Here is a 6,400-nt window from a genome sequence, read left to right as displayed (position 1 = left end):
TAAACATGCATAAAAATTTCTACAACTCAATGGTGAAGAACCTGGAAGGATGGTAATAAAAGCTAGTTCAAAGAACATTTGAGGGAGAGAGTGCTTATTGCAATTCCAAAAAGAACTTTAGTATCCGATTGCTAGTTTACCTAGGAAGCCACAATGCTCAGTGTGGTATTCCAACAGTTGGGGTTAGCTTTCTTATTGTACCAGTCAAAAATATACACACTAGTGCTCAATTTCTGGCTGTAGTGCCTAGTGAACAGTTGACAGCAAAGTCAGATACAAGAGAGAATTAAATAATTCTTAATCGGCCTTGTTAAAAATGCTACAATAAGACATTGAAAGGCTATTCCTTCCTAGTTCTTTGCTCTATTTATTTTTCTGAAAAAATGATAAGCTATGGCTATTAGCTAAATATTTCTAAGAGGGGAATAAACGGCCAAGATGTAAGAACTTGTTGGGTTGTAAATACTGGTACTTGTAATAATACCTTTAATCAGCTTTCTTATAGTAAAAACAAGAAGCTGATGCATTAGAATAGAAAGGGTTTTTTTCAATATTTTATTTTTATTTTATGTGTGTGAGTGTATTGCCTGCATGTATGTGAGTGCACCTGTGTCGTGCACTGCCACGAGATCAGAAGAGGGTTTTAGATTCCCCTGGAACTGGAGTTAAGGACGTTGCGTAGCCGCCATGTGGGTGCTGGGACTCGAACCTGGGTCTTCTGCAAGAGCAGTTAGTGTTCTTAACCACTGAGCCATCTCTCCAGCCCAAAAGGGGGTTTTTAACCTGTCATTTAAATATTCAAATTGAGTTCTTCCTTTGTGAATATTAAAAACATCAGCATCAAAAAAAGTAAAAATAAAAATAAATAAAAATACCAGCATCAAATTAGCAAAATGGGTATCAAGGTCTGGGTAAGCATCCTGGGCCTGGCAGAGAAGTTTCTAACCCCAGCTCCCCATGGTTGTGGGACCTGTTCCTCTCCATCCCAGTCCAGAAGTCATCAGAAGTATACTGACTGTAAAAAAAAACAAAAACAAAAACAAAAAAACACTGAAGCACCAGTGTGTTTCTGTTCTTTTTCAGATTCCTTTAAAATTGTATCACCAACAGTCACGGCAGCACCAGGGGCAAACTGGGCTGAGCTGAGTCACTCAGAAGTGTTGGACTCAAAGGTAGAAGTTCCAGGAAAAAAATCTTAGCTGACGTATTTCCCTTATATTTTCTGTTTATGTGTTTATAGAAATGTTAAATATAGGCACCTATGTACTGTTAAGTCCAGCAGAGCTCATTCAGTAAGATTTTTTTAAATATATAAGTAATGGAAGGCCTTGAAGTTTGTGTCTGTCAATCAATGGCATCTTGCAAAATGATCTATGGCCATATAAATGTAGGTACCATGTGAGATCAATTTATTAACTAAAAGTAACCCATTAGTTTATTCCTAAAACCAGACCTTTCTTTTCTAATATATTTTGATTTGAGAGAACCCATAAAGTATTTGCAACTTAAAGAGTGAAGGCATACCCCATCTTCTCCTGAATACAATCAGATCTTAAAGACTATAAATAATAAAATTCAACAAAGACATTGGGAATATTTTTGCCTCTATGGAAGAGATAAAGCATGTCCAGGATGAAAGCGTGAAGGGACACTCGTGTTGTACTGTTAGAACTCCATACTATTGTCTGTTTAGCATGCAAATATACTTACTAAGCATGCTTTTAAGATAAACACTTGCTACCTGGAAGAGCACATTTCTACCACATGGAGAACACAAAGGATCGGACAATGATAGGAGCCAGTGTAACAAGAACCTTGAACAGCCATCCCAAAGACAATTCTCAAAGACAGCTGTCTCTAGGACCACAGTGAGGACAGCATCAGAAGAAAAGAAAATGAGCTCCATATGGACAGCTTTAATTTTAGATGGCTTGTCAACTTCATTCCTGTTCCTCTTCTCCTTTGAAACAACCTGTTCTTTAAAATTTTGTAAAGGTTGAGGGTAGAGAGAGATTGTCTATGGTTTCTTTTTAAAAAGATATAAAAGGTCATTTCAACCTGAACACCTCTCGGAGCCACTTAAAATATTTCAGAAGAAATTTACTTATAATATCTAGGACATGCTCTATTGATCGTTAACATTTCCACACATCTTCATTGCTGTGCCTCCCTGCAGCCTCATCCAAAACACTATAACATCAAACCAGCTGATTATATTATTCTCTTTCCTTTTGGAGGCTTCATCAATTAAATGAAGAAAAGGTAAAGTTTGGCATAAGCTTCATAAAATGTGAGGAGCTAAGATGTGCCCAGGAGGTCCGATTAGCTTTAGTTAAGATATTCCAGTCTACAGCTTTTCTTAGTTGGAAACATCACTTGCAATACAGGAAAAGTAACTCAATCCAGTACTCAATCATGAGGCAGTTAATGGATTGCAAGCCTATGAATCCTAAGAGAGAAAAATAGCACGCTCATTAGCATGCTTGAGCCAAGCCAATAAGCTCCAAGTATGCATAAAATACTTCATGCTTGATGCCCCAAACTGGGGTTTCCATTGACAGTTTTCACAGAAGCCTCTCACCTCCTCATCTCAGAAAGCTTCAAGCAGGTTGACTTTGTACTGTGGGTAGCAGAGAGCAGCAGGGAATGAACGTGGCGCCCGAAAGCAATGGAAAAGTAAGTCTCAGTGGACATGCAGAAACCTTCTGTTACAGTAAACAACTTTCACAAGACTTGACTTGACTTTCCTTTTCAATGAAATGCGAAATGCTATTTCCTGTATTGTAATTTAATCTGCCTAATAAAATGTCTCTACGAATTACATCATCTACAGTAGCTCTGAATTTAAAGCAAACTCCTTTAACCCTAGAGATGCACTCTGAAGTTAGACTGGGGGACAGCACTAATCCCCTCTCTTCTCTGACCTTGCCATTAGGAGTGCATATAAATATGTCATGCTTGAAACAGCAATATTAGGTTCCCATTGACAATTTTCACAGAATTCATCCCCTCCCCATGTCAGAGAGCTTCAAGCAAGCTGACTTTCTACAATGGGGGTAGTAGAGAGCAACAGGGAACTTGGAGCCTGAAAACAAGGAGAAAATGTCAATGGACTTAGTTCTTCTTGTGCCTATCACACCACCTGCTGGCCCCAAGTCTCCAAGAAGAATTATTGAGAAGATAGGCCTTGTCACCGTGTGGCCACTGATGGAAGGATGCAAAGGAGTAGATGACTAAAACTCCTTTTGGTTTCCATCTCAATGTGTTCTTCCAAATCTGCTGTGATTATAAGTGGTGCCAATTACCAGGAATAAGGAAGCTATATCTCAAAGTCCTAGATAGTCATGATGCTATTTTTGAGCTAATAACTAAAGCAACGACTCTAAAAGAGTTAGGATAGCCCAGGTCTCCCATCCTTTCTGACATCCTCAAGGCCAGGTATGATAAAAGCATAAACCCAGGGTAAAATTCTCCTTCGATCTCAGCTTGTTACATTGAAATTTGGAGAAAGGAAATGCCTTTCTCTTACAAGGCCTCTCTTTCTCCCCTCTAGGCTCCACATAGAGTCATCACTATACTATGCCCAAAACCTAGTCTAGCACTGCACTGCCTGCCTCAATGCCTTTTGGAAGAGGCAGACAAAGACAAACTGCTATGGTGGCTATGATTCCAAATCTACAGGGTCACATCTGCCCATCTTGTGGTGAAACATAAGAGTCCTGGATTGTGTTGTAAATAATACCGAGATATGAAAGATCCTTTACATGTAGCTCCACTCCATCCTGGATCTGTTGGAGGCACCTCGCCAAATTCCTTAACTTACTACATGAAATCATGAGTAGTTGCTTAACTCTGCTGCCTTGTACCCCTCCCAGCCTACCCCAATTTACTGTATCTCAAGCAAATGCTATCAATAAAGAAGCCATTAAAAGGGTCTGATTTCACCGAGACACTGATGAAAGGATGCACACTAACTTCAATGTATGGATCTCTGTTTATAGTGTCTGGGGCTTGGGGAGATATATTTAGCCATCCAATTTAATCGCCAAAACTTGAGCCCCTTAAGCTTCAGCTGAAAAATAAATTGAAATGCTTCCTGATTGTTTTCTAAACATCCAACACTGACACTGTGCCTAAAGAGAAAGGGATCAGCTTGCCCCTGGGCGTCTGGACATGTCAGCCAGCAGCTTAAGAACTCATCAACCATCTGTATTGAGCAGCTGTCTGGGGATATATGTCAGCGCTCTCATAATCCAACATCAGGCAATTGAGTTTAAATGCCACTCCTGGCTAAATATGCAGGCATTCCCCTGCCCACTGAATCCCGGGGGTAAGGAGCTCCAGGCACTAGTACGTGATATTATTCATTGAACATCACTCACTTTATGATCTGTGGCTGCAAAATTGTTAATTACATGGCAGGGAAAGGACAGCATTCAGTTAAATTGGCATGAGTTTTCTCACAATATAGTCAAGTCCACCTGAGACACTGCACTGTCACCCTTAAATCACTTCTAGGGCACCAGACCCTAGCAGCAAGCTCCAAACACAATCCCCAAACCCAGGAGTTTTTCACTATGAAATCACATTATCTTAGCATACTCTAAATGTAAAGCTGTTTTCCCATTGGATTAAGAATGCCCAAAACCAAGGTGGAGTAGATCAAAAGATGGAAGGAGCAGACAGTGCTGGAAAAGGAACTGAAGAGAGGGAAGGGAGAAGGAAAAGAAAAACATCTGAAACCTTAAAAATGGACAGAGGGAAAATAGAGGAAGAGATAAAAGGAAGGTGAGGGCAGTGTGCAGGGTGAGCATCTTCACAAAGTATTCATCCCTTCCAAATTCTGAATCTGTGCTTCAGAATACCCTCTCACTGACGGTCATCTGCTCATAACACAAACTTGTTACTGCCCACACTGCCTTAAGTTGGTTCAGCAAACACTGTCCATTTGGAATGGGATGACAACAGGGGCCCATCACAGAAGGTGTTATCAGGCTCAGAGCAAGTCCTCCCTTCAGGGCAAGTAAAGCCCCAACAGCTGTTGGTCTCAGGGTCTCTTCCACACATCCATATGCAGGGTCACCTTCAAACACCTTTCTTAAACCTTTGAGTTCACTCTTCCCATTGACCAACTTCAAACCCAACAAATAACATGATCAATTGGAGTGGACAGTATCTCTAGTTCCCATGCAGAAGAATAGACTTGCTTATAACTGAAAGTTAGACCATAATGACTGAAAATGACTTTTGAAGGTGAGATGAGACAAACTAGACATTAAACTTCTGAGTAACATTTGGAATGGTGTAGCTGAGACCAAAGCTAGTTTTATGGGGCTTTGGGTAACGGGGAGAATACACCATTATTTACTAGACATAATTGCAGGAGAGTGTACAGCAGGCTACATAAATTCATTTCAAGATGGCCTTTTAGAGTTCAGCAATTCAAGTCCCCAAAGACTTCCAGACTGCTATCTGTTCACTGTCATTTCCTAGAACTTCAAAATCTCAACAATTACCTTCAGAGGGTGCTTCAAAGAGGCTTCCTGATTATCATCTACTTTCCAGTCAATGACAAAGCACTTTTGTAGGAATGACAGTGCTCAAAACAGAAAACAGGAGGCAACTTTCAGCTTAAGAAGCATGAATATCTTCAAACACTTTGATCTGTGCTACTCAGGTAATTCAAAAGGAAAAGGGAAACTAGGACCAAATATGCAAAATAGGATTATGTTTATAAATAGAAAAAATGCTGAAATGCAACATATCCAATACTTGAAATATAAAAATCTGGCTGAAGAGATGGATCAGAGACCAAGAGCAAGCACTGCCCTTGTGCAGGACCTGAGTTCAGTTCCCTGCACCCGTGCCAGGTGGCTCACATTCACCTATAACTCTAGCTCCAGGGGATCCAATGCCCTCTTCAGGACTCTGCAGGCACCTGTACTCACACATACACAGACACAGACACACCACACACACACACACACACACACTGCACAGACACACACACAAATTACATGATAGGCCACGTAGTCTGTGCTCTTAGGAGTCTGGGGGTTATGCTGTTCTTGAAGGGAGGTAGCTGGACATGGGTGCTCAGAGCTTCTGAATGTTAGGAATACCGTTTCTTCATCTAGGAGCTGACTCTATCAATGAGTACACTGTGTAATATTCATTACACTCTGAGCACCTATAATCATACTACATATTCATATACTGTTATTTGTGTATATTATAATTCAACAAAGTATATTGTAATTCAACAAACAGCTGCTTTAAAAACATCTTTCATCTCTAGAAGAGAAGAGGATTCTGAGACTTTTCTATGCAAGATGATGGGTAAGAAGTTTGGGGGCTGGCTGGTCACATGGAACATTTAGAATTATTCTGTATAACAGAG

General features: G+C 40.3%; 1 protein-coding gene across 4 annotated transcripts in view; it reads right to left on the bottom strand.

Annotated features, from left to right (window-relative positions):
• Window positions 1-6,400, bottom strand: part of Elmo1 (engulfment and cell motility 1) — a 624,760-nt gene that overhangs the window by 324,035 nt on the left and 294,325 nt on the right. The gene's annotated exons all lie outside the window — the stretch shown is intronic.

The sequence above is a fragment of the Nannospalax galili genome, unplaced genomic scaffold (genome assembly GCF_000622305.1).
Source record: "Nannospalax galili isolate Female #2095 unplaced genomic scaffold, S.galili_v1.0 scaffold962, whole genome shotgun sequence".
NCBI classification, from domain to species: Eukaryota; Metazoa; Chordata; class Mammalia; order Rodentia; family Spalacidae; genus Nannospalax; species Nannospalax galili.
Note: the sequence above shows the minus strand (reverse complement) of the source record. Positions and strands in the feature narration are given on the sequence as shown.